The sequence below is a fragment of the Heloderma suspectum genome, chromosome 2 (assembly GCF_057233095.1).
Source record: "Heloderma suspectum isolate Gila_16-S chromosome 2, 16-S_ref, whole genome shotgun sequence".
In the NCBI taxonomy this organism is placed as follows: Eukaryota; Metazoa; Chordata; class Lepidosauria; order Squamata; family Helodermatidae; genus Heloderma; species Heloderma suspectum.
The window spans coordinates 160437012-160464037 of NC_139459.1; the positions used below are offsets into that span (position 1 = coordinate 160437012).

At 45.0% G+C, this 27026-nt stretch overlaps 1 protein-coding gene and 1 pseudogene across 17 annotated transcripts in view; one reads left to right on the top strand and one right to left on the bottom strand.

Annotated features, from left to right (window-relative positions):
* The window catches only part of SUPT20H (SPT20 homolog, SAGA complex component), a 98074-nt gene extending 84065 nt beyond the window's left edge, over positions 1-14009 (bottom strand). For all 17 annotated transcript variants that reach the window (XM_084835431.1, XM_084835429.1, XM_084835422.1 and 14 more), the window contains exon 1: positions 13855-14009. The gene's annotated coding sequence lies outside the window, so the exon portion shown is untranslated. The remainder of the gene's footprint in view (positions 1-13854) is intronic.
* On the top strand, positions 1550-11073 carry LOC146353018 (uncharacterized; annotated as a pseudogene).
* Positions 14010-27026: the final 13017 nt, after the last annotated feature.

A 27026-nucleotide genomic window follows, 5' to 3' on the forward strand; every position in this document is an offset into this window, starting at 1 on the left:
GTGAAATAAGAATGGCAATATGTTTTTTTAAATAGAAAAATGTTTAATTTGGAAACAAAATGTACAGTTCTGAAGTCTGATACAAAAACATTGGACAAGGTGACCCACTGTAAAGGGAAGCAGTGTATCTGGGAAGCAATCACAGTGCCAACCAAAGGGGAGTGCGGGTTCCACCTCACCCCTGTTAGAAAAAAAAACCATCAAAAAATTCTACTGCTGGCTTGGACAGCTGAACTCTCTCAGGCAGCACTGGCTTCAGAAAGTTGGCTGCTGCTGCACTACAGACCAGAACGGTCATAGAATCATAGAATAGTAGGGTTGGAAGGCACCTATAAGACCATCAAGTCCAACCCCCTGCTCAATGCAGGAATCTATGTCAAAGCATCCCTGACAGATGGCTGTCCAGCTTCATCGTCAGTGCCTCCATTGTGGGAGAGCCCACCACCTCCCTTGGCAATTGGTTCCATTGTCATATTGCTCTAACAGTCAGGATGTTTTTCCTGATGTTCAGCTGGAATCTGGCTTCCTGTAACTTGAGCCCATTACTCCATGTCCTGCACTCTGGGATGATCAAGAAGAGATCCTGATCCCCCAGGGTCATTTTGTGATTTGCAAATGTGCATGCAGGTCCAGAGCCTTTCCCGGTTAAATTAATGGGAAAGGCTTCCTGGAGGACACACTCCCCTGAAGCTGGCCAATTTTTTTTAAGGGTCCTCAGTGCAGGCTCCCAGCCAAGGCAGCCAATCAGAGACAATCCCATCCTTCCCAAAGGAGGGGGATGTATCAGGCTTTTGTAAGGATGCCCAGTGCGCCACAGATTTAATCACTAATCCTGTGGCTGATTTGCTCATTGACTAGTTTGTTGAGCAGTGGGCATGCTGTGTGGCTGACTGGCTGCTGCAGTGCTTGAGCAGCTTCAGAGCCAGCCACATTGAGTTTCTCTCTCTCAGGAAGCAGGCACTGTGCTGGTTCCGAGGCCAGAGCAGCAGGTCCGTCCATTTTTTTTCTTTTTTGTTCCAGCTGGCTTGCACTGATTTGATGATGACCTTGATTTTAATTACCAGTATGTTGTTGATACTGCTTCCTGTTTGCCTAACCTGGGTCATGTATTTATTTAAATATGCCTGCAATCCTATACACACCTGGCTTAGCGTAAGCCCCATTAAACTCAGTGAAGTTTACTTCTGAGTAGACATGCATAAGATTGCACTGTGAATTATTTATAGGGTGCCTTGTTTGTGGGGGGTCATTTTGTGTCTAGGCCTTAATGCATACATTAATTAAATATATATATTTTCCAGGATTGTGATGGTAAGAAATCCTTTCCCCCACAATGAATTCATTTTAAAATCGTTTCCCCCTCTGTGTCTTTTTTTTACTTTTTAAAAACTGCTTAGGGGACTTGTGCCTGGGTTTAAAAAAACCCATTTAAGCTGCTTTAAAAATTATTATTACTAGTAGTGGTAGTATCACCATTACCTTATGCTGTGCATTCATGTGTACCATTTTTCTGTTTTTGGTATGGCTTGCTGGTTGATGTGGCTTAAGAATGGTTTCTGTGTTTGATATGAAGACGGTATAAGGGCATTTCTACACCAGCCTAAAATCCTGCATTTAAAACAGGGCTTTCTGCTTCCATTTTAAATGCAGGATCACGACTCCCTTTTTTACCCACTTCCTTCTCCCCCTCCCCCCTCCTTCTCCCTGTATCTGAGCCTTCCATTATCTTTCACAGAATCATAGAATAGTATGGTTGGAAGGTGCCTACAAGGCCATAGAGTCCAACCCCCTGCTCAATGCAGGAATCCAAGTCAGAGCATCCCTGACAGATGGCTGTCCAGCCTCCTCTTGAACGCCACCAGTGTGGGAGAGCCCACCACCTCCCTAGGTCATTGGTTCCATTGTCGTATTGCTCTAACAGTCAGGAAGTTTTTCCTGACGTTCAACCGGAATCTGTCTCCTGTAACTTGAGCCCATTATTCCATGTCCTGCACTCTGGGATGATCAAGAAGAGATGCTGGCCTTCCTCTCTGTGACAGCCTTTCAAGTACTTGAAGAGCGCTATCATATCTCCCCTCAGTCTTCTCTTCTCAAGGCTAAACATGCCCAGTTCTTTCAGTCTCTCTTCATAGGGCTTTGTTTCCAGTCCCCTGATCATCTTTGTTGCCCTCCTCTGAACCCTCTCCAGTTTGTCTGCATCCTTCTTAAAGTGTGGTGCCCAGAACTGGACACAGTACTCCAGATGAGGTGTCACCAGTGCTGAGTAGAGGGGAACTAGTACTTCCTGGGATTTGGAAGTAATGCTTCTTTTAATGCAGCCCAAAATAGCATTTGATTGAAATTTGATCTTTCATTGATCTAGCTCCTCTTGCCGCTTTTACTCTTTTCATGGCGGGAACTCAAGCAGAACACAACAGGATAATCTGATAGCTCATTATCTACGATCTATTTAAAAATGGAACAAAGCACATTTAGCGCAGGAGATGCCTTGGAGGGACACGGCATCATGCAAAGAGCCTTCAAACTTCCGTGAAGGAATAATCTCAATTGCAGGATAAAAGCTTCGTGTGAAGAAAGCCTTAGTATCATCATCTTGCGCTGTGCATTCATGACCTTGAACTTAATGTGCCCCATTTTTCTGTGGGATCCTCCAGTGACCCCTTGGCTCCACCCTACCAACCATTGAAAGAAATCTTAATTCTGGGTTGCTTCAGGTCCTAAGTCTTAGGAAGAACTCATCCAGGCAACAGTGGCCATGGTTATAACAACATATGGTTTTGGAAGGAAAACCAGGTGGGGTATGGAGAGAGGACCAGCTTTCCTCCACAAGGAAATATTAGAATTCAGGGAAGGGCCAAAGACGGAAGGTGAAAAGCTTTGCAAGTTATATATTACTTTTGACAAATTCCAGAGGGGGGCCCTGTTAGACATTTGCAACAAAAACAGGGTAGCCTGGCACCTAAAAGTCTAATAAATGAATTGTGGCATATGCGTCTTACAATGCATGAAATGTGAACTTTTGGCTTCACTTTGTACAAAACCAAATTAAACACATTTTCTTCTCTCTCTGTACCAGGGGTAGGCAACCTGGTGCCTTCCAGAAACAGGACGCATATCAGATATGAACCTACCAATCAAGGTTGATTTGATTTAAATCAAATTGATTTAAATCATGATTTATATCACTTCTCTGAAGGATTCAGTTTTAATTTTATTTAAATCACAGTTTAAATCACTAGTGAGGAAGATTCTATTTAATCATTTTTAGTAGAACAACATTATTGTTTAATATAACCCTAATACATATTCAGAGATGTAGGTTTCATTAGAACTGGAGCTTCCTCAGGAGTCAGGACTGCATGGGTATGTTCTGTTCACTTTTGGTTTCACGTTCTATTTCCCTCCCCTGCATTTATATCCAGACTCCTCCTCCTTGTTCAGATCTACTCCATCTCCCCAAATTCTCTATTCATTGACCTTCTCTATCTTTGCACTTTGGGAGAGGCAAGGACTTGAGAGCAAGCAAGCGAGCATGCACTTCTGTACATCACCTGGACTGCAGAATAGAACTGATCAGATTATCTCCCAACTCCATAAACTGCTGTTAACATATTCACAGAATATAATTAGAAGCTATATAATTGGTATTCATGATGATATCTATGTAAAAGCAGCAATATGTAAAAGCAGCAAAATAAAAAAAGCATTTTTCCACCATTTTTTCCCTTCAGAAGTACATTAATTTGTTCTTAATAGCTTGGAATACATGTGCGTTGTGTGTTTATGTTTGTATGTAAATGATTTGTATGTTATTACAACACTGTAATTTTAAGGTTTTTAATCTTAGTAAACCACCCAGTGAGCGTTGGCTATTGGGCAGTACAGAAATGCAATAAATGAAATGAAATCTTTGACCTAGGCTCTTTTTTTTTACTAATTGTTTTAAGAAAATTTTAAAATCTGATTTAAATTTAAATAATCCGAATTCTTTATTTAAAAAATCATTGATTTTTATCAATCCTGCTGCCAATGTAGATGACCACTTTATATATCTGACAAAGTGGACTCTATAAAAACTTCTGCCATAATAAATGTCTTAGGCTGCAATCCTTGTAGATTTACCTGGGAGTCTGACCCTGGTGGGGTTTAAACTCACTGGAACTCAGTGCCTCTGCAGGGGTGGGGGACCGATTAAGCTGGTCCGCCCCAGGAGGCTGATGGATCCGGATGGTTTCCTGACTGCTCTTGGGGATTTTCCTGCTGCCTCGGCAGGCGATTCTGTCGAAGCCCTGGCTGATCTCTGGAATAGGGGAATGGCCAGGGCGGTGGAGACAATCGCTCCTAAGCGTCCCCTCTCACGGAGTGGAACCAAACCAGCACCCTGGCTCTCTAGGGAACTGGCGGCAATGAAGCGAATGAGACGGAGACTAGAGCGATGTTGGCAGAAAACTTGGAACGAGTCCGATCGAACACGGGCTAGAGCTTATTTGAAAGCCTACTCTGTGGCAGTGAGGGCAGCAAAGAAGTCTTTCTTTTCTGCCACCATTTGCATCTGCAGGGAGCCGGCCAGCGGAGGTGTTTTGAGTGGCCAGGGGCCTTCTACATCCTGGCCCATGTGATAAAATTCTGACCACTCGACGGCCTGCTGTGAACAATTTGCTCAGCACTTTGCTGATAAAATTGCTCGGATCCGTTCTGACTTGGATGCTGCAGTTGATGCAGATCCTGTGGATGTCACTTTGGCTCCTGCTTGTTCAGCATTGATGGATTCTTTTCAATTTGTGCAGCCCAAGGATGTAGACAGGATCCTTGGAGTGGTGAGAGCCACCACATGTATGCTGGATCCTTGCCCCTCCTGGCTTATTAAAGAGGCCAGAGGAGGACTGGTTGAGTGGATAATGGGAGTGGTTAATGCCTCTTTGGAACAAGGTATTGTTCCATTATGCTTAAAAGAGGCGGTTGTGAGACCTCTGTTGAAGAAGCCTTCCCTGAATCCTACCTTACTAGATAACTATCATCCAGTCTCTAACATACCATTTTTGGGCAAAGTATTAGAGCATGTGGTGACCTCCCAGCTCCCGGGGTTCCTGGATGAAATGGATTATCTTGATCCATTTCAATCTAGTTTCAGTCTTGGGTATGGGACAGAGACAGCTTTGGTCGCCTTGGTGGATGACCTACGCCGGCAACTGGAGAGGGGGAGTGTGTCCCTGTTGGTTCTGCTGGACCTCTCAGCAGCATTCGATACCATCGACCATGGTATTCTTCTGGGACGCCTTGCTGGGATGGGACTTGGGGGTACTGTTTTACAGCGGCTCCATTCCTTCCTGGCGGGGCGAACTCAGAAGGTGGTGTTGGGGGATGCCTGTTAGACTCCGTTGCCGTTAGTTTGAGGGGGTCCCTCAGGGTTCTGTTCTGTCCCCCATGCTATTTAATATCTACATGAAACCGCTAGGAGAGGTTGTCCGGAGTTTTGGAGTTCGGTGCCACCAATATGCTGATGACACCCAGCTCTACTACTCCTTTCCACCAGATTCCAAGGAAGCTGTTTCTGACCTTAACCAGTGTTTGGCATCAGTAATGGACTGGATGAGGGAGAAGAAATTGAAACTTAATCCAGACAAGACAGAGGTGCTCCTGGTCAGTCAAAAGCAGATCAGGGAATAGGGATTCAGCCTGTGTTGGATGGGGTTACACTCCCCCTGAAGACTCAGGTTCAGTTTGGGGGTGCTCCTGGATTCAGCCTGGATGCTCAGGTTTCAGCGGTGGCCAGGAGTGCTTTTTGCACAGTTAAAACTAGTGCAGCAACTGCGCCCGTTCCTGGAGATGTCTGATCTGGCCACGGTGACACATGCCTTAGCTACATCCTGTTTGGATTACTGCAGTGCACTCTACGTGGGGCTGCCTATGAAGAGTGTTCGGAAACTGCAGTTGGTTCAAAGAGCTGCTGCCAGACTGCTGACTGGGGCTGGTTACAGGGAGCATACAACTCCCCTGTTAAAATGGCTTCACTGGCTTCCAGTCTGTTTCCGGGCATAATTCAAAGTGCCGGCTACACCCTATAACGCCCTATATGGCTCCGGTCCAGGTTATCCGAAAGACCATATCCTCCCTTATGAACCTGCCCATTTTCTGAGATCTTCTGGGGAGGCCCTTCTCTCAGTCCCACCACTGTCACTGGCACGTTTGGTGGGAACCTGGGAGAAGGCCTTCTCAGGGCTGCCCCACAGCTGTGGAACACCCTTCCCAGGGAGGCTAGGATGGCTCCCTCCTTGATGTGTTTCCGGAGGCAAACTGAAACGTTCTTGTTCCATCAGGCCTTTGGGACATAGTTGGAACCCGGGGGTAAGCTGTTAAAATGCTGTTTTAAAATGCTGTTTTAATGTTTTAACATAATTTTAATTATATTGTTATTTAATTTATATTTTAACTTTTGTATATTTTCATATGTTTTAATTGTATACGTTTTAATTTTTGTAAGCCACCTTGTGTCCCAGCACTGGGAAAAAGGTGGGGTATAAACAAATATAATAATAATAATTCTGAGTAAAGATATATATGATTGTTCTGTTAGTCTTTAATATGTCATGGAACTTCTTTGAAATTACTCTTGCGTAACTATCTACATTCTTCTTGTCTCTAACCCCTTCCCCCTTGAACTGTAAAATTCAGGAGGGTTGTTGTTGTTTTATTCTCTTTGAAGAACTTATTTTACAAGCCACCATGATACAGAGGCTAGAAAGTTGGGTCATGAGGTTCAAATTTTTCACTGCATCACGAAAAGGAGCATACTGAGTAACCTTGGGTTAGGCTAAGAGGGGATGATGGGCCCATCTCCATTGTTTATTATGAGAATAAAATGAGGGGGGCACAGATGCCCCGGCAAACTCCATAAAGGAGAGGGGGATTAAAAATACAAATGAATAAAAACCAAACAAGAGAAAGAGCCACTTATGCAGGAGCCACACAGGGATCTGTCCCGCCTTCTGTAAAGCTGTTGGCCTAATACCTTAGACCTCACCCCCTACATAAACTAAGCCTAAGTATGGTCACCGGTATTTCCACATATTCTTCCCCAGTTTACTTTGCCTTTCAAAATTTTAAATGCAAGCTCCCCAGGGCAGGAACCTGTCTTTTGCTTATATTAGTCTGTAAAGAACCACATACATTGATGGTTCTATATAAAGAGTGCATAATTTATTTGTTAAATTTAAAACCAAGATTGTCTGAGCTATGCCAGGGCTTCTAATTAAGAGTCAGAAAGAACTATTTAATGGCCTGCAATACTAAACCATAGTTCAGTGGTCTCCAAACTTTTTGATTGTGCACCCCTATCAGTGAAAAAAGTTTGAGCATGCACCCCCAATATATGTATATTTAATTTATAAATTATATATATGTACTACTGCACTAATATATTATGAACATTATAAAACATACACAAAAATAAAAATTAAACAGGAGATAAAGATGAAATAAAATACAATATTTTAAAAATATTGTTTATTTATTAATGGTACAAAACCACTTTTTGCTCTCGCTTTAAAAATATTATTAATAATATTTTAGTGAGAGCAATGTGATTGAATATGCTTCTTTATTTTTGAAAATCTTGGTTTAACACTTTCTGATACAGCAATTCAAAGGTCTGGTTCCAGGTTCAGTTCTTTTTAAGTCACCTGCCCATTTTGTGAGGGTTAGTTTAGTGTAAATCTAAATTCAGTGTAAATAATCTGTAAATCCACGAGGGTACCACTGTCAACTTTCAAGGAGGGGAAAGGTCTCCTTGCAAGGAGGGGAAAGGCGTGCTTGCCCACACCGGAGCTGGGAGTCCTGGTCACCAGCCCTGCACACACCCTGCCCAGAGTCCCCAATCCTTGGTCGACTGGTGGCTTGGCCTGGGCTGTTAACCCTTCCCGCTCTCCTTTGGCAGGATGGAAGCTGTGTGTAAAGTGACCGCTTCCTTCTCGGCTTTATTCTGCAAAAGGAGAGTGGGAAGGGTTAATCTCCTTCCTGCTTTCCCTCAGCAGGAAGGCACCACAGCCCCCAAACAGTTGCTCTCAAAAAGACAGGAGCCAAGAGCTCCAGTCCCATCCTGCTGCTGCCGCCCACCTTGTAGGAGCAGCAGGAGGCTGCTCAATGATCAGGCAGCTCGTCATGCACCCCCTGGGGTGTGTGCACCCCCTTTGGAGACCACTGCCATAGAATGAGCCACAGGTTCATGTGCTTTCTCCCTCCCCTTTCCTCCTCCAACATGGCCACAAGGAGGAGATCGGAAGCTTCTACTTCTGTTTTAGATTAATTGTATCCAAACCCACAGTTTAGGGTTCGGATGATGTACTAAACCAGGAGTCCCCAACCTTTTTGGACCTGTAAGCACATTTGGGAATTTGAGGAACTGCTGTGGGCACCACCACAAAATGCCTAATCAGTGGATCGCCGCCTTCGCATCTGCCTGTCATGTCTATGGATCTTAAAGATGGCTGTGTCTTATTCAGCAAAAACTTTTGTTTCATGTCTGTCGGACAGTCTCTTTAATAACGGATTGGCTAATTCAGCTAATTGCTGGCAGTGCAATACAGCTAATGCGTCTTTTAGACATGTTTTGGCAATGTCCAGTAGTTGCTTCTTTTTGGAGGAGGTTATTATACAGATGAATATTGTACTGGAACATTCTTTAATATTCACTGATGTACACATTCTTTTAAATTATTTACCTGCTTCATGGAAATTAACAAAACACCACCTTCAATTGTATACTTATTTGGATATTTGGTTGACTTTTGTTGAAGCCTATGTATAACTGCTAGAATGTGCATATATTTTTAAAAAAGGGAGGGGGAAGTGTGAGTGCCCACAGACCCCTTTATGGAGGTGCCCACAGAGGTCGTGGCACCCATGAGCACCACGCTGGGGACCCCTAGGCTAAATTGTGGCTAATCTTAACTATGGTTAGTGGAAACAAGCCAGCTTCTAAAATGGAAGTGAAAGCTTCCAAACTCCTCCTTGCAGCCATGATGGAGGAAGAGAGGGGAGCCCCAGCCTCACTGCAGCTTGTTCTTGTAACACTAAACAATGGTTTAGCAGTACATTCAAATGAATCCAATCTCTTATCACTGACATACATTTATATTCTGATAACGTTCTTAGTTAGAAAACTCTGAAGAATCATCTAGATTTAAAATGTTTCATGGTTTTTGTGATTAGCACAAGTATCTCTCTCTGTTATTGTTCTAGCAAATAAATGCTTTAAATATTTTGACCATTATTTGACCAATTTTTCTTTCACATTGGTCAAATGACCAATCCTAGTCCAAGAGATACTATGGGGATGGAAACAGAGCGCCTCTGGTTCCCTACCTACTCAGGAGGGGTGGCCACACAGTAGGACACTGACTCCCCCAATAGCTTTCTTAATAAATTCAAGCGTTAACATCTGAGGCCACCTGTTAACCCTTTCTTCAATAAGCTCAATAAAATCCATCAAACACTTCTTCATGTAAAAGGGATCATCACTTTGTAGTTTACTCTTGTACTCTTTTTTTTCTGGAAGCCTTTGTATTGTGGCTCTCAGGACTAGAGATGTCAAAGCTGGTGGGGAGGGTGGAAAAATCTGGGGAAAAAACATTTTTTCCTAAGGACTGTTTTTGGTGTGTCCCCACACACATTGGAAAAATTGAACAGCTTTGGATTATGAAATATTTTATTTTAGAATGTAAGACAATTTATATATTGTTACCCAGCCTTTAGTCCCCCCCAAAAATCCAGATGTAAAATGTCTGGAAATAATGAAGCCATGGGGAAAAATATTTTTTAATCTTCTCTGTAAGATTCCCAGCGTAGTTAGTTCTTTCATTCCTTATTAAAATTATTGATCTAAGAATATTTTACTGATAAACATTTATGTTCAGGTTCCCAACATGTGAGTAGAGTCACCATAAAATAAAATAATCCTCCCCAACCTGGTGCCCTCTGAATGTTTTGGACTACAGTGCCCACCATTCCTGACCGTTGGCCATGCTGCCTGAGGCTGATGGGAGCTGAAGTCCAAAATATATGGAGAGCACCAGGTTGAGGAAGGCTGTTTTAAAACAACAAAGTGAGTTTAGACCTGTAAACAGCACTAAAAACTATTGCTTATTTTTCAATTTTTCCAAAATTTCAAATTCCCCCCCCCCCCCCAAAACAGTTATTTTCCATGGCCTCAAAATTTCCAGAAATTTTACATCTCCACTCAGAACTGGCCAAAATAGACCCTTTTGTTGGTATTATCCTTCAGTAGCTGCTTGATTGCCCTCCATTTATATAGCCTTCTCTAAGGGCACAATCATACGCATGTTTAGATGGAAAAGTCCTACAATTCCCAGCATTGCTCGAAGTTGTGGGATGTTTTTCTGTATACATAGGATTGTGCCTTAAGTGCTGTTTTTGGAGTCCTTGTTGTTCCAAGGAGACTTGGACCACACTACACATTTTCGGCAATATAAGCTGACAGAACTGGAGCTGTCACATTAAGGAACATGGGCCATTCAAGACTTGCACAGGTGGGGCTCCAAGCCAAGCCTGGGTCCCACAACTCCACTTCCAAACCTAGAGGCAACACCAAGAATACAGTTGTAAAGCAGGGCTTTGCCAGTCCCCTCCAGTGGGGGAGTACTCATCTAGATCAGCCTTCCCCAACCTGGTGCCCTCCAGATCTGTTGGACTCCAGTCCTCAACATCCCCAGCTAGCATAGGCATCCATGCTCACTGGAGATTATGGAAGCCAGATTACGGAAGTCAGGCACATCTGGAGGGCATCAGGTGGGAGAAGGCTGGTCTTTGAACATACAAAGCTACCTTATACTAAGTCAGACCACTTGTCCATTTAGGTCAGTGGTATTTATATTGACTGGCCATGGCTCTGCAGAATTTCAGACAGGTGACTTTCCCAGTCCTGTCTGAAGGGGCCAGGAACTGAACCTGGAACCTTCTGCATATAAAACATGTTTTCTACCATGTTTTCTATGCAGGGGCTATGTTTTGCCAGAGTATAAGGGGACTTTAAGTGCAGCTGCACACATGGGGATATGACTGCATGGAGACATGAGGGGCTATGGCCCCTCATTTTAGCAAGTGGCAGACACTAGCAAAGCAAAAAACACGCCCCTCCAGCAATGCTCCACTATTGTATGGACCCTTTTCAAAACCCCTGTGAAGGCAATATCCCACTCCCCACTGCTCAAGTACTGGAGCATATGTCTGTAATGCTTCACAACTTGTCCCCAAGCAACAAGCAATACTATCTATCAGTGACAAGGATACCGCTGCCTCATTCCACTTACAGTACATGGGGATAGACTATATCACTACCACTACTACTTTTCTTGAAAAGGTGCTTTTAACCAATTGGAAAGGCCTGAATTATCTGTTGCTGCCTCATAGCTGTGGAATACTCCACCTCTAGAGATCTGCCAAAGTTGTATCTTCTGTAATACCTGGGGGAATTCAGCTGCATAAGGGTATATTTTTTTCAAATATACTGACCCTAATGTGAATTGATAGGAGCAGGAATTAGAAGACTCCCTGCCCAGGTGTTGAAACAACACATGAGAGGGTGTGGAGCCATGCAGGCTAGCCCAACTCCCTACTGCTGATGCACCCAGCAGTCAGGTTCCCATGCATTCAGCTGCACATAAAGTTGCTTCACACATTGGCCAAACACAGATGGTCGTGGGGAGCATATGGGGGCAGGGCATATGGCTCCTATATGAGCTTCCCCATAATTAACTTAGTCCCTGCTTCAAGTGCTACAGCCTAATGAGGCTAAAAGGATAGTGATATGAAGCAGGGCTGTGCTGCCCCATATATCATGTTAAAGTATAAGAAATGTGTATGTTTCTACTGTGGGTGGAGAGATCAAAGATCTGCTAGCCTGGCCTGCTGTAGCTGGATCCTAGCAGTCTGAGATGGACTAGATGGAAACTTTCCTTTGGGCAGCAGTCTTTCTTTACTTTCGGCCTAGCCAGCTCAGAAGACCTGGGAGAGAATACATCCTTTTTACCAGGCCCCACCCCTTTTTATCCAGCATCCACCCATACTTTCCCACTGGACCTAGCCCTCATTTGTGACAACCTCCTTATTTCCTGTGGACTGTGAGTTATTATTTCCTTGTTGTTCCACCGAAAGAGACTGTTCAATAAATAATTGTTTGTTGGATTTAAAGCGAGGCTTGAGTTACACTGGCTGAAAAGTGTCCAGAGGCAGGGCACATAGGCATAGAAACAGCACAGTAAAAACACAGTAACTCAGATTCCAGAGTAAATACGGAGTAAAACTAGGTGAAAGAAGTGAAAAGAGGTCAAAAATAATTGCAGAGTCTTAAAAGCTGAAGGGAAAGGGCTTCAGCCATAGACAGAAGCAAGCAGCCAGTCACCCAGAGAGGCTACTTCTGAATCAGTGTCCTACTCTCATGTTTGGAGAGGAGTAAGGAGCTTCATTAAGTGAACACTGCTCCATGTGCTGGCTAAAGCCTGGTTCTAGAAGGATTAGCCCAAGTTTGCTATCTGCAGCAGCTCCTAAGCCACCCAGTGTTAAACAGCAAACTGCTGCTATGACAGAGCATTCAGAATCACAGAGCAATAGAAGTCAGTCAAGAGAAAGGGTTTGCAAACTGACTCCCAAGATGAGAGAGTTCTTGGAGATGCAAGAGGCTGAAATCTCCAAGACGTGTGATGAAGCATGGCTGAAAACCACAAGTGCTACGGACGAGCATCTCATGCAGACAAATTACAGAAGATTAGTGACAGCAAAGCAAAGCACTATGCTGCATGGCAGCACTTCATACAAAGGTAGCACAAGGTTGGGCCTTTTTGGTGGCAGCATTCTTCCTGTGGAACTCCCTGCCCATAGAACTCTATCATGCAATTTCTCTTGTTGCCTTTAGAAGGCGGACTAAAATGTTTTGCAGGAAGTGTTTCTTGAAAGCCAATACTGAGTGCCATTTTAATCTTGCTATGATCTATTTGTACATTTGCTGGTTTGGTTTTTATTTGTTTTAATTCTCAATATGAGTTTTTGGTGATTTTTTTTTTTAAGTTTCTTTCAGTAGCAAAATGGCAGGGTTAAAAAGCAATAAATAAGTTATCTAGTTAATGCGGGAAGGAAGCAGGGATATTTGCTCTGTTGTGAGACCATATCAAGCTTTGTGCAGAAACTGTGGGAAAAGGATCAGGAAAGAGTTTGTACCTCCCCTGGCATGGGACACCTTCCTTGGCATTGCCTTAGCTGTGATAGCTAAGTGGAATCTCCACGTTCAAACACACTGAACCGCTAATTACCAGATTCTGGGGACAAACAACAGTTGCTGCTTATGAGCTACCTGGCTGGGTCACTGTTGGGGCCTGCTTGGGGGTGGGGGGAGAAGAAATGCTGGAGCAGATGGAGCTTTTGATCTGATCAAGCAGGGCTGCTCTTATGTTCTTAATCCCACTTGCCTAGACCCAAGCCTTTGAACTTAATGCCCCTAAACACACGCATCCCAAACCACAGGCATACTGGCTCGTCTGACTGCAGTTATTTACTGACGACTCAAAATCACTCTATACATGCTCAGGAACACACTCTACAGCTCACACACCCCCATGAGCGAGAACTAGTATTAAGAAGTTAACGATGGTTTTTTATGGAGCGGGGGAGGGGCATGAAGGTTAGCAGGCAACAGCATATTCCTTCACCAAATAATAGGTCAACCTTTTGTTCTCACACACACCTTTTAAAGCAACCCAAACAATTATCAGCGCTTTGGCGTTCTGCTCATCCTTTAAAACCACATCCGGCCCCACATCTCCCCATCCCTAGCGGCGGAGGCCTTACCCTTCCGCACAGGCCTCAAGCCGGGACCTCCCGTAAGACCCGACGCCGGAGAAATCGCCTCCTCTCTGGTCAGGGAAAGCTCCCGCGTCACGAAGGGCGCCAACCAATCAGCCTTCTTACGCAAAGCGTCCGCTAAGAGCAGCTGGGTTTTCTGTGACTTTCTCGAGCGGCTACCGGCGGCCCTGCGCAAACTCCGTAGCGGCCGGAAGGGAGGAGCTAGGCGAAAGCAAAGCTTCGCCAACACCGTAGTCTGGTGGGATGGGAGCGCCACAGAGGATGCTGCGTAAACTCTGGGTTAGAGGCATATTTACTCCCAAGGCACCACGCAGAGCAGAACCTGGTATGTCCCAATCCGCGTACGCGAAAGACGTGGGAAAAGGACCTCTCTCCTGACTCCTAAAGGAGAATGACAGCTAGTGCAATCACAAGGCCCTAACCACAAACCTTGTCATGCGTGAAAATATCTCAGAGATCTTGTATCTCTTGCGTTTGGTGGCCTTTTGGCGCTATTTACATGGCGTTTAATGTAGTGGCCTGTGAAAGCTTATTCAAAAATACACCTGCTAGTCTTTCAGGTACCACACGACTCTTTGTTATGCCGCTAATCTGATTCACATACAAGCATGGTTTATACTGGGGTCCGATCACTGGTCAATCTAGTCCAAAGCAATCTGCTCTATCCAGGGCAGGCCCAAGACATTTTGCTGCCTGAGATGGAGTAGGAAACGGTGCCCCTCCAAATTTCTCTCTCACACACAATCACTTTACTGCCCCACCATATAATTCACCCTTTCACACACCCCATTCACCCATCATCCATAGAAACCACTTAGGAACCCGGCATACTACCTTCTCCACAATGCAAAACAAAAAACAGCATCCATCAGGGCACTTCTTTGCCCCCCAGCCTTGCATTTGCTCCATGCACTCCAGAAAAAGCTGTGTGTATTTGTAAAGCCTCTTGCTTTGACATCCCACCCCGCATCCCATCCTGAGGCTCATCAGGCTCGTTGCCTGGGAAACAGCTGCTACAGGCTGCTAAAGAAGTGGTGGCCTGGGTGTCAGCAGGATTGTCTGGACCAGTACACTGTATGTGGTTTGAGTTTGCTTGCCCCAACTGCTTATGTAGATAATACTGAGCTACCATGTAAGGATACTGAGCTGTTGTAAGGATTACAAATGTGAAGTACCATGTGTAGTACTTCAGGTTTGAAGTGCACTGTGAAAATTTCTCTACCCACCAACCCCACCATTCCATGCTTTACGACTGCTGCTACATATGTTAAACAACTATAAGTTTGGTGGCCCTGGTAATATATCTTTAAAACAAAATACAAAATGAGCATCTGCAACCATACACATAGGTTGAAAGTTGGTAGTGATGATCATGGCATTACTTATGTAGTACTGACTTGCAATTATATGTGACTGAAGGAAAGGTGTTCTGTACACACTTAGAGGCACTCATGTTAAAGGAACGTCCTCTACTTCACTATGCCAATAAACAAAGGTATACACCTAGCCAGCAGCATCTGAAGGCACTCAACATGAAGGAAATCTCACACAATGGGAAAGATTTTACTTACTTTACTTTAACACCCTTTTCACAAATCACCCAGGCCAGCATCTACACATGTGCCCAACTAAAAGTGTGACACATACACCTCAATGTAAGCAAAATCAAGAACCTATCCTTAAATGCCTTTACAGTGCAATCCAATGTATATTTACTCAGAAGGAACTCCCACTATGTTCAGTGGGGCTCTGTCCCAGGTCAGTGTACTTAGTGCAGTCCTCAGTCAGCTAAGAGAGCAATCCTATGGTCCCTGGGACAGCATCCCAAGGACCATAGAATCATAGTAATGGAAGGGGCCTACAAGGCAACAGGATGGCTTGTAAAACCTCTCTAAAGTCAGAGACAAAAGTCGGAGATCCAACCCCAGACCCCTCCCCCTTGCAGCCAGTGCGGAGAGAAACACACTGGCTGCCTCTTCAAGGGCAGAAAAGCAACCTCAGAGCCTCAGGAAAGGGGGCATTGTGGTGGGTGGGGAGGGAAAGTGGCCAGGAAGCAATCTACACCAGGAATTTGATGTGAAGGGAGAGTAGTTTGAGGTCCTTTGCAACACATGACATCGTGCCTAATCTGCAGTCAACCAGCTGCATCCCTCTTGAAGAGCCGCATTTTCTGAAAGTCCTTTTATTCCGTTTTTGTTTACTTAAAGTGGCTCCCAGGCGGTTCCGCTGTGGTATGCCCTGCCCCTCTGCATTAAATCCTGGGTGGCTGTGACTGAGCAGTGAGGTGGTCAAAGGGGCCGCCCCATCTTCCCTTCCAATTCACTCTTTTTCCCCATTGGCACTACTGTCGCCAGAGTATCTACCCTGCCTTTCTCATTCATAAAAGCTTCTGGGCTGTCTGAGAGCCAGAAATCCTCCTGCTGTTTGGCTACGAAAAGAGGGAAAAAGAGAGGGGGGAGGAAGAGACATTGGCACTTCTGTTAATAGACATAGGAATGGGGTTTGTTTGTTTTTTAACTGGTGGTCAAGCATTAAGTAACTCCCCATGTCTATCCACCTTCTCGGAATGAACTTGGGTAACCCCTGGGGTGCCTGGGGAGAACCACCTGCTCCAGACTCTTCAGCCATTGTCACCTTGCTTCTTCCATTCTTCCTGCTTCCGTCACACCAATGCGCACAGCTCTTCTTCCCTCCACCCCCTTCGAAGCGACAACAAACACACCAAAATACACGCTCGTACCATCTCTTTTAAAAAAAGAAAGAAAAAAAGGTACCTTTCCCTTGAGAATCTCCAGTGCCTTTTTAAAAGCGGAGCCACGCTGCTGTTTTCTCCCTTGAAGGTGCAGTTTCGCTATTTCAATGGGTCACGATAATGGCTTATTCATAGAATGCAGTTTTCTTCCTTCTTAAAGGCACAGTCTTGCAATTCCAATGTGTCAGGTTAGTGGCTTGACTAATCCATAATGCAGGCTGTTGGCTCCATTCATAAAAGCACAGTTTTAGTCTTTAATCTTTTAGCCTTTAGTCATATTGCAAGGGCTGGATGAGAGTTTCTGTGAAGCCACCACCCCCCGCCCGCCCGCCCGCCCGCCCTTATGTGCACGTTTACTCGGAAGTATGTTTTGCTTCCCAGTAGGAGGCAAATCTCGCTCCCCTGCAGTCTCAAGCAGGGGAGTAAGCCCCACTGAGTTCATGGGACTTACTTTCAATTAAGCTGTCATGGGGATCATGCTGCAAGGTTTGCTTTTTCCCCAGGGGCTTACTTCAGCCCTTCTGGTAAACTTTCCTGAACAGGAGAGTGTGGACAGGGGTGGGGAACAACACCTGAGCAGCACCTGTGATGTTGATTATATTTTTCAGGAATCGGCTTTGGCCTGCCAGCAGCACACGAAGCAAGAAAAGTGGGGTTTTAGGTAGTGCATACTCAGCTTTTCTTTCTTTGTATGTCCCTGATGGACCAAAGCTGATTTTATAAAAATCCAGATAATACTCCAACACGCTTCTCATTTCATTGTCATGAAGAACCCCCCCCCCCCGCCCAAGATATGATAAGTCAAGATATGAGTTATCCTGAGGCTCCTCCAGACTCTTTCCCTCCCCCTTTGAAGCGCCCTTGCTAGAGGGGCTGAAAAGCCCATTTAGCAAAAATACAGGAGATCGGAGGACGGGAAGGTGAAGACAGCTGCTACTGTTCCTCCTGCCCTACTGGCTTCAGCCTGGCAGGGCATAAAAAACTTGGAAGCCTCCAAGTTCGAGGGCACACTCAGTAGGCCTATCTGGTTCAGCATCCTGTTCCCATAGAGGCCAACCAGATGCTTATGGGAAGCCACAAGCAGGACATGAGTGCAATGGCACCATCCTGCTCATACTCCCCAGCATACTGCCTCCGTTACTGGAGGTAATATATAGCCATCAGGACTAGTAGCCATTGGTAGCCTTAACCTCTGTGAAAGCTGTCCAGATTGGTGGCCATCACCACAGCATGTGGCAGTGAATTTCATAGTTTAACTATGCACTGTATGAAGAAGTACTCCATTTCTGCATATCTAGACTGGGACCTTATGTATACCTTATGTATGTAGACTTTTATGGCCCTACATACATCCAGCTTATACCATAACCTCTCAAAAGAACCTCTCAAACCTCTCAAGTTCCTGTGAATGGTGGAGCAAGGAATTAACCTTGGACAAAAATTAAGGGCTCAGTCTGAGTCACTGTGTCATTGTCAAAGACCCAGAGGTGGTTCCTGATGGAGAGAGCCCCCAGCTCTGATACTTGCCTAGCCAAGGTAATCGCTGTCAAGAAGGCTGCTTTTAGGGAGAGACACCTAAGGGAAATCAATGTTATTTATTTATTTACAACATATATATATCTCGGAGATCCAGGCTTCCTTGGCCAGTGAGGTACGACTAGCATTATTGTGGCCTGTTCTATCCTGATCTTTCATAGGACTCTGGAGAGGAGTTGAATGGGAGGAAAGGCAAAGAGGAGGCCACTAGACCAGAGAGAGTGGAGGGTATCCTTTGACTTCAGTCTAATGTATAACTTCATGGTGTATGAAATTTCTGTGCTATTGCCATGACTGTGGGGTTGTGGAGTCTACCTGACACAAATGGGTCAGTGCGTCAGTTACTCAGTGTGTGAGAAGGGGGCTGGGGTTGCCATTGTCGATCCTGATACCACCTCTCTTTCCAGACGTGCTGCCCAACAGTCTTTGAATGCTTGGACCTGAGACTGGGAATCCAGTTCAGGATACAGATTTTGTTGGTATATTTGACTCTGCTGCCCAACTCTCTCCTTGTCTGAGTTGACAGAGCTGGCCACTGGTGTGGCAATTGAGTCTCCAGGGCTTCTGGTCCTGGGTGGTTTCAGTGTCCCCGCAGAGGCTTCCTTCTAAACTGTGGCTCAGGATTTCATGGCTTTTATGACAACCATAGGCCAGTCACCCACTCGGTTTGTCATGGACTGCCTGGTTAGGTTTAGCTTTTTCACAATCTCTGCACTCTGCAGTGGTGGAGAGCCTATTAAGATGGTCCACCTGTGGAGACTGGTGGATCCAGATGGATTTCTGAGGGTTCTGGGGGATTTTCTAGCCAGTAGGGCCAGCGATTCTGCCAATGCCCTGGTTAACTTGTGGAATACATAGATGACCTAAGCTATTGATACAACAGCTCCTAACCACCCTCTTTGCCCTTGCAGAGCTCATAAGGATCTTTAGTTTTCTAACCCAGTGGTCTCCAAAGTGGGGTACATGCACCCCAGGGGGTGCGCAAGATGATCCATTGGGGTGCGCGAGCCGCCTGATAATTGAGCAGCCTCCCACTGCCCTGACAAGCTGCCATTGAGTGCAATGATGGCAACGGCAGAGGCGGCAAGTTGGGACGGGAGCCGAGAGGGAAGCTCCACGGCATTTCTCTCTCGGCTCCAGTCCTATCCTGCCTCTGCTGCGGCCACGGAGAGCAACTGCGCCGGTCTCTGTCAGGCACAGCACGGGAAGGCGCAGTTGCTTGCTCAGCCACGGCACTGGAGCAGGTGCCCTCCTGCCGAAGGAGAGCAAGTTTGTTCCAAATTATCACAAATTTGCTGACCTGTTTTGTGATGACAAGTGGCTGTGAATAGTATGCTACCTAGCAGATATCTTTGGAAAAATAAACGCACTTAATCTGTCCCTTCAAGGTAAAGGTGATGTTTTACCATGAGTTAGAAAGTAACTGCTTTTCGAAAGAAACTCGTGCTATGCAGAGAGCATTTTGAAGACCGATGGAAATATTTCCAAACATCGGTATGTGATTTTGTTGCCGAAGACAATGTAAGTGTGTCACCTATAAAAACTCTCATATCTGCACATTTAAAAAATTGGAAACAGAATTTTCTAACCTGTTTAAAAATCTTCCAAACAAAGAGTTCCAGTGGGTTTTAAATCCATTTGTTAAGAATATAAAAATGCAACACCTTCTGATTAGTTTGCAAGAACAACTGATTGACATCAGGGAAGATGGAAATTTACTAGCGGAATTTCAACAAAAACCTTTGCATAATTGGTGGATAGGATTCAAAAACGAGTATTATGATTTAGTAAGTGCAGCCAAAGATGCAGTTCTTCCATTTGGATCTACGTATCTTTGTGAGGTGTCTTTTTCAGCTATGACAGCCGTTAAAACCAAGTATTGAAATAAACTGAACTTGGAATCAGACCTTGAAATCGCTGTATCACAAAGTGTTAAACCAAGATTTTCAAAAATAATGAAGCATATTCATATTGCTCTCACTAAAAATATTGTTTTTGTACCATTTTTGTACCATCAATAAATAAAATCAATTATTTAAAAAATATTGTTTATTTCACCTTTATCTCATCCTTTTTTTCTTTTTGTGTGTGTATGTTTTACAGTGTACATAATATATTAGTATAGTCGTACATGTATATCATTTATAAATAAATATACATATACTGGGGTGCATGCTCAAATTTTTTTACTGATAGGGGTGTGCAGTAAAAAAAGTTTAGAGACCACTGTGCTAGGGACCTGAAAATGAAGCAAGTGGGAAGACTGCAGCTGTGTTCGGACAATCAGTGGGGGAAACAATGCAGTATGGGTTGTTTCCTCAGCCCCCAAGCATGCCAATCACATGAACAGCATTTCCCTAATTACCCGCACTGCGTCAAGGGTTGCCATGTCATCTGAACCTGATGCATGGCACAGTGGGGATGGCTTCTCACCCACCCCACAACTCTTACCGCAAGCCATGGGTTGTAGGATGGGTAAGAAGCCACCCCTGCTGCACTGGGTTCAGACAACATGGCAATCTCCAATGTGGTATGGGTAATTAGGGAAATGCTGGTCATGCGACCAGCACACACAAGAGCAGGGGAAACAGCCCATACTGCATTGTTTCCCCCGCTGATCATCTGAACCTGGCCACCTAGGGCAACGGTGGAGGAAAACTCATAGCGGGTCTGACTAAACACAGCTGAAAGCTTATTATTGAGCCTATTCTGTAGCTCTGATGGCAGCAAAGAAGTCTTACTTGTGCAGTACTGTGCAGTGGAGTTGTTCCATGTGGTGAAGGGCTTATTACAGCTTGGCCAGTCCGTTACACAGAATTGAAGGATCACTCTGGGTCCTCCACCAAATGAGGTGAGGCAGGGGGCTACTAAGGAGAGGGGCTTTTCAGTGGTGGCATACTAGTTGTCAAATGCTCTCCCTAGAAATGCTTGCCAGGCACCTATATTGTGGTATTTTCTTGTTCTCTCAGGCTTTTTAATCCTACAGGGGGTTTTTTAATGGTGTTAGGGAGCAATCCTATGGCCTCTAGTCAGTGGCTAGACAGCCATAGGATATCTGGGTTTCCAGGAACTGACTCCCCCCCCCCTTCCATGCTGCCTCACAGGCAGTGTGGAACAGCCCTGTGCTCTGCACTTGCAAGAGGAGCACGGAGCGGCCAAAATGGGGCGTTCCAGGGGGCATTCCGGGGCGGGGAAGGTGGAAATACTGGTACAACACATCCTATGTGTCTTATTGGCAGCCTCCTCCCCCACTCTGCCCTCCCACGGCTAGACAGGCGAAATCGGCTGTCTAGCCAAAAATACAGAGCAGGAGAAGTGCGGAGGGAACGATCCCCTCCATGCTTCTGCCCTGCATTGGATAGGCAGTTGCCTCCGAGTTTGTCTATCTGCATAGGATTGCACCCTTAGTGTGTTTTAAGATCTTTGTACTGCTACTGGTAACAATGGGTAACAATGGATGAAGGCTCACGCACCACAACAGAGAGAACAGCTCTAATAGTGCCCAATCATAGTCTTCAGAAATGTGTAGGAAGAAAGCCAGACTATAAAGCACATGGTCTTCGATGTTTATATACTAATGCCCAGAGTATGTGAAACAAACAAAACGAACTTGAACTCTTAATACGGGAGGGAAATTATGACTTGATAGGTGTAACTGAAACTTGATGGGATGACTCTCATGACTGGAATACAGCCGTTGAAGGATATAACTTGTTCAAAAAGACTTGTTGTAGATCACAAGCTGAATATGAAAAACCTCCTGACTGTTAGAGCAATACGACAATGGAACCAATGACTTAGGGAGGTAGTGGGCTCTCCCACACTGGAGGCATTCAAGACGAGGCTGGACAGCCATCTGTCAGGGATGCTCTGACTTGGATTCCTGCACTGAGCAGGGGGTTGGACTCGATGGCCTTGTAGGCCCCTTCCAACCCTACAGTTCTATGATTCTGTGATTATTTGTTTTTTGAAGACAAAATCACTCAGGTCCACTTAGAATCCAGTTTGTCTGTAACAGTTCTGCACAAGGGTATAGACTCTGTTTGTTCCATTTTATTGGATACTTTTCATGTTGTTGGCCATGGGGATGAGGACATCATCTTTGGAGAAGTGTGATCCACCACTTGTCTGTTTGACCCTTGTCCATCATGGCTTGTCCATATGTTCAGGCTTGTAGTGAATGATTCCTTGAAGGACTGACGTGTACCTAGGGCATGGATGGGGAATTTGTGGCCCTCCAGGTGTTTTGGCCTACAACTCCCATCATCCCTCACTATTGGCCATAATAGCTAGGGCTGATGGAAGTTGTAGGCCACATGTTGCTCACCTAGGGTACTGAAAGATGTGGTGGTGCATCTCAAAATACATCTTTGGATTCATCAGACCTGAGTAATTAATACTCAGTTTCAAATATACCCTTTCTGGGCAAAATGTGTGAATGAGTAGTGGTGTCACAGCTTCAGGGGTTTCTGGATAAAACTGATTATCTAAATTCTTTCCAATCTGGCTTTTGACCTGGTTTTGGGATGGAAACTGCCTTGGTTGCCCTAGTGAATGACTTGTGCCAGGAGATAGACAAGGGGAGTGCAACCCTGGGCTTCCCAGAAGTGTTCAGTGCCTTCAATCATGGTATCCTTCTGGGCTGTCTCAAGGGAATGGGGATTGTACTGGGGTGGTTCTGTTCATTCCTGAAAGATGAGACCCCGAAGTTGGTGCTGGAGGTCAATTGCTCCTCCCCTGGCTGGTGGCCTTTGGGGCTCTGTAGGGTTACATCCATTTCCCCACACTATTCAACATCTACGTGAAACCACTGGATGAGGTCATCCAGGGATGAGGTCTGTAGAGTTATCACTATGTGGATGATACACAGCTCTATTTCTCATTTTCATTGGATCCTATGGAGGTAGTAGAAATACTGAACTGCTGTCTGGCAGCTGTGTGGGACTGGATGAAGCAAAACAAGCTGAAACTTAATTCTAGCAAGATGGAAGTATTGTTGGGCAAATTACCTGATTTGGGATTAGATGTATAACCTGTCTTGGATGGGGTTGCACTCACTCTGAAAGATTAGGCCTGTAGTTTGCAGGCACTCTTGCTAGATATGCAGGTGGTGTCGATTGCAAGGAGCACCTTTTTCCAGCTTGAGCTGGCTTGCTAGCTATGACCATTCCTGACAAATGCGGGCCTTGCCACTGTCATTCATGCCCGAGTTAACTACAAATTTGACTACTATAATGTGCTCTACATGGGCCTGCTCTTGAAAAGCACTCAGAAATTGCAATTGGTACAAAATTGCAGAGAGCTTCGGCTATTGGGTGGTATAGAAATAAATAAAAATAAATAAATAAATAAATAAAATGCAGAAGCTAGGTTACTGGTGAGAGCTAGCTGTTTTGACTAAGTTACACCTATTTTAGTTGACTTGCACTGGCTGCTGGATTGTTTTCATACTCAATTCAAGGTGCAGGTGTTAACCTTTAAAGCCCCAAACAGCTTGGAACCTGGGTTCCATGTGTTCCTCCGCACATGCTTCAGTTGTCATCTGAGGCACTCCTTCAGATTCCCAGCTTCATGAAATTAGGTGTGCAGCAACAAGATCTAGAACATTTTCAATGGTTGCACCCACCTTGTGAGATGCTCTGCCAGCTGAGATTTATCAGGCCCCATCACTGCACTTTTAAAGGCAGCATGTAAAAACTCAAAAGCTCCTTAAAAAGGTGTTTGGTTAAACATTTTAATAGCTCTTCAATGACTTTATGGTTAACTACCATTTTTAGAAACTTATTATTTTTGGGGGGGGGGTTAAGATTATTTTAAATATTGTTGACTTTGCCACCTTGAATTCCTTTTTGGTGATATAAACAGGATATATGCCTTTTAGATCAATACAAATAAATAATAAACCAGCTTCATCAGGCTTTGCCTCTCCTCTGTCATGACCCCCAATCCTCAGACTTCCCAGTGTGCAGCAGAGGATTCTGAGGAGGATGAGACACAGGTTACTTTCTCAGGGGCCAGACAGTCAGTGCCTTATTCAGGGCCCTCTTGGCCAGAAGACACAGCCCCACCATCGTCCTCTGGCTCAGAGTCCCTGGCAGAACTTTCATATCTCTAGCCTCACAGAATTCCCAGGCTACAGATGGGGCAAATAGTCCAGTCAGCTCCTCCAGGAGTAGTGCAGTTGACCACACTACAGGTCTTGTCAGCCTACATATGTCTTCAGTTGGCTTTAGCTCCCTACTGAGACAACATCCTCCTATTCTAGTAGAAGAGAGTTCCAGCCAGCAGCACTGACTTGGGCCTATCCAAAGTCTTTTTTCCCTTCTGCCGTGACATTGTCTGCCATGCCTTGACTTATCTACTTTGACCTAACTCTGTTTACTTGATGGGACATTACCTGCCTTTTATCTGACTGCCATTAGATGCTATCAGATTCTTCTGCAGCCACAGAAAGGACTTCCTCCCAACTGTCATCCTTTAGGCAGCAGAGGGAAAGAAGGAAAGCAGGGCCATCATCAGCTCTGCTGAGAAGCCAGCTCCACTGTGCTTTGCCTCTCCCCTAGCTGCCATCCATCAGCCATTCTAACAGGCTGCAACCGAGCATGAGAAAGAGGACGAGGAGCAAAAGGATAGGAGATATGAGGCAGAGCCATTCCATTGGCTCAGCTGAGAGACCAGCAGTTGTTGTCTCCTCCTCTCTTTGAACTGTTTCCATTCCAGCTAGTTCTTACAAGAACAACTTCTGGCTGAATTGCAGCCAGTGCAGTATTACGTCTGCATTACAGCCTCTTGATATAAGATCTGTATAATTGGCATACTTGTTCCCCCACCACATTCCTTTTCCCTATCGTTTTTTTTTAGATTGTAAGCCTGAGGGCAGGGACTGTCTTGTTTTTATTGATTTGTAAGCCACTCTGTGGGATAGTGAGGTATAAATGCTTTAAAGAAATGAATCAACTAATATATTATTTATTTCCTTAAAGCATTTATACCTTACTCTTTAGCCAGAAAGGCTCCCAGAGTGACTTACACTTCAACTAAGTGCCCAATTAGTAGTTTGGGGTCTGGAGCATCTGGAGCATCTCCCCTCTGCGAGAAGGTTGCAGCAGCTGGGATTGTTTAACTTGGAGAAAAAGGAGGGTAAGGGGAGACATGATAGAGGCCTACAGAATTATGCATGAGGTGAAGAATGTGGATAGGGAGACATTTTTCTCCCTCTCTCAAAATACTAGTGCCTGGGGTCATCCTGTGAAGCTGATTGGTGGGAGATTTAGGACAGATAAAAGGAAGGACTTCTTCACACAGCACACAGTTAAGCTGTGGAATTCTCTGCCACAGGATGTAGTGATGGCCACCAATTTGGATGGCTTTAAAAGGTGGTTCCTGCAGGAAAAGGCTATCAATGGCTACTAGTCTTGATGGCTATGTGCTGTCTCCAGTACCAGAGGCAGTGAGCCTATGTACACCAGTTGCTGGGGAACATGGGTGGGAGGGTGCTGTTGTGCTCATGCCCTACTTGTGGGTTCCTGGTCCACAGCTGGTCACTGTGTGATCAGAATGCTGGACTAGATGGCCCTTGGTCTGATCCAGCAGGGCTCTTCTTATGTTCTTATTCTTGTGTAGTAAAAGGTGCTAGAACCTACTGCTTTTGCTGGGGTGGTGGTGGTGGTGATGGTGATTAGCTAATGGAAGGGCTGGGACATAGGTGATTTCACCAGAAATGGTTGGTGGCAATGAAAGATGACCGATAAGAGAAGCAAGTAATGTTAACATGTATATTCACCACAAAGGGTACTGGTGACATAACTCACCACATATAGTGGGAGAGCTGGAATTCCTCATGTTAAGGCGTCAGTAGTGGAGAGTATCTTTCCTATTTGATGGCAGTAGATTATAATGGACAAGAGAAGCAAGTAAGGTTAAAAGCTCTGTCACGGAATTTGTCTTTTTAAGTGCCACCACCCAATGGCCCAATAAGTGTATGCAAATGAACCTTGGGCTCACGCAGTCCCCTTCTCCTCTCCTTTTTTACCCAGTACAGGAGGTGAGTGAAAGCTTTGGGGGTCATGCCTAGCAGCGATGACCCCATCACCAACATGCACACTGGACCAAGTGTTTGGTCAGTGTGTGAAGCATCTCTATGTACATACCAGCCTTTATATGCAGAGTGCCTCCAGGTGAGAGGAGACCCTTATTGGGCCAGATCCCCCCCCCTCCCCTTCACATAGAAGAACTCTATGCACATAGCCTGGAATACGTTTAGGGCCACTTCCTATGCTGGCCAAATTGGGGTGGGGAGAGATGGCCACCAGATGCAGTCCTATTCCCCCATCACTGTGTGTGGGGTGTTCATATGATGAAAAACCCTCAGCTCATCTTCTGCTATAGTGGTTTCAGCCTGATCTGTCACTCTTGAAACAGCAAGGGTCTAAGGAGACAAAGAACTGTAAATGCCTGAAAGGAAAGGTGGCTGGTAGAGGATATAAGGTGGAGGATATAAGGGAGCTGGACACAGGCACTATAGTTTAGGGAATGTGGAGTAATGGACTAGTCACTGTTCTGCCATTATTTATTTGCCCACTAGAGATCAGGATTGCACTGCTAAGGGTCACAATTTTGTTTTTGTTTTTAAGTGACAATTTAAATACACATTCTGTAGAGTTATAAAGAAATCTTTACTTGGGTCAGAAGGAGCTGAATTAGGCCTTTGTTCCCTCTAGCCCTGTATGGTGTATTTTGACAGCCAGTCACAGACTCTCAGCCCAACCTACCTCACAGGGTTGTTGTTGTGAGGATACAACGGAGAGGAGGAGGATAATGTAAGCTGCCTTGGGCTCCTTGCAAGAGGAAAAAAGGTGGGATAAGTGCA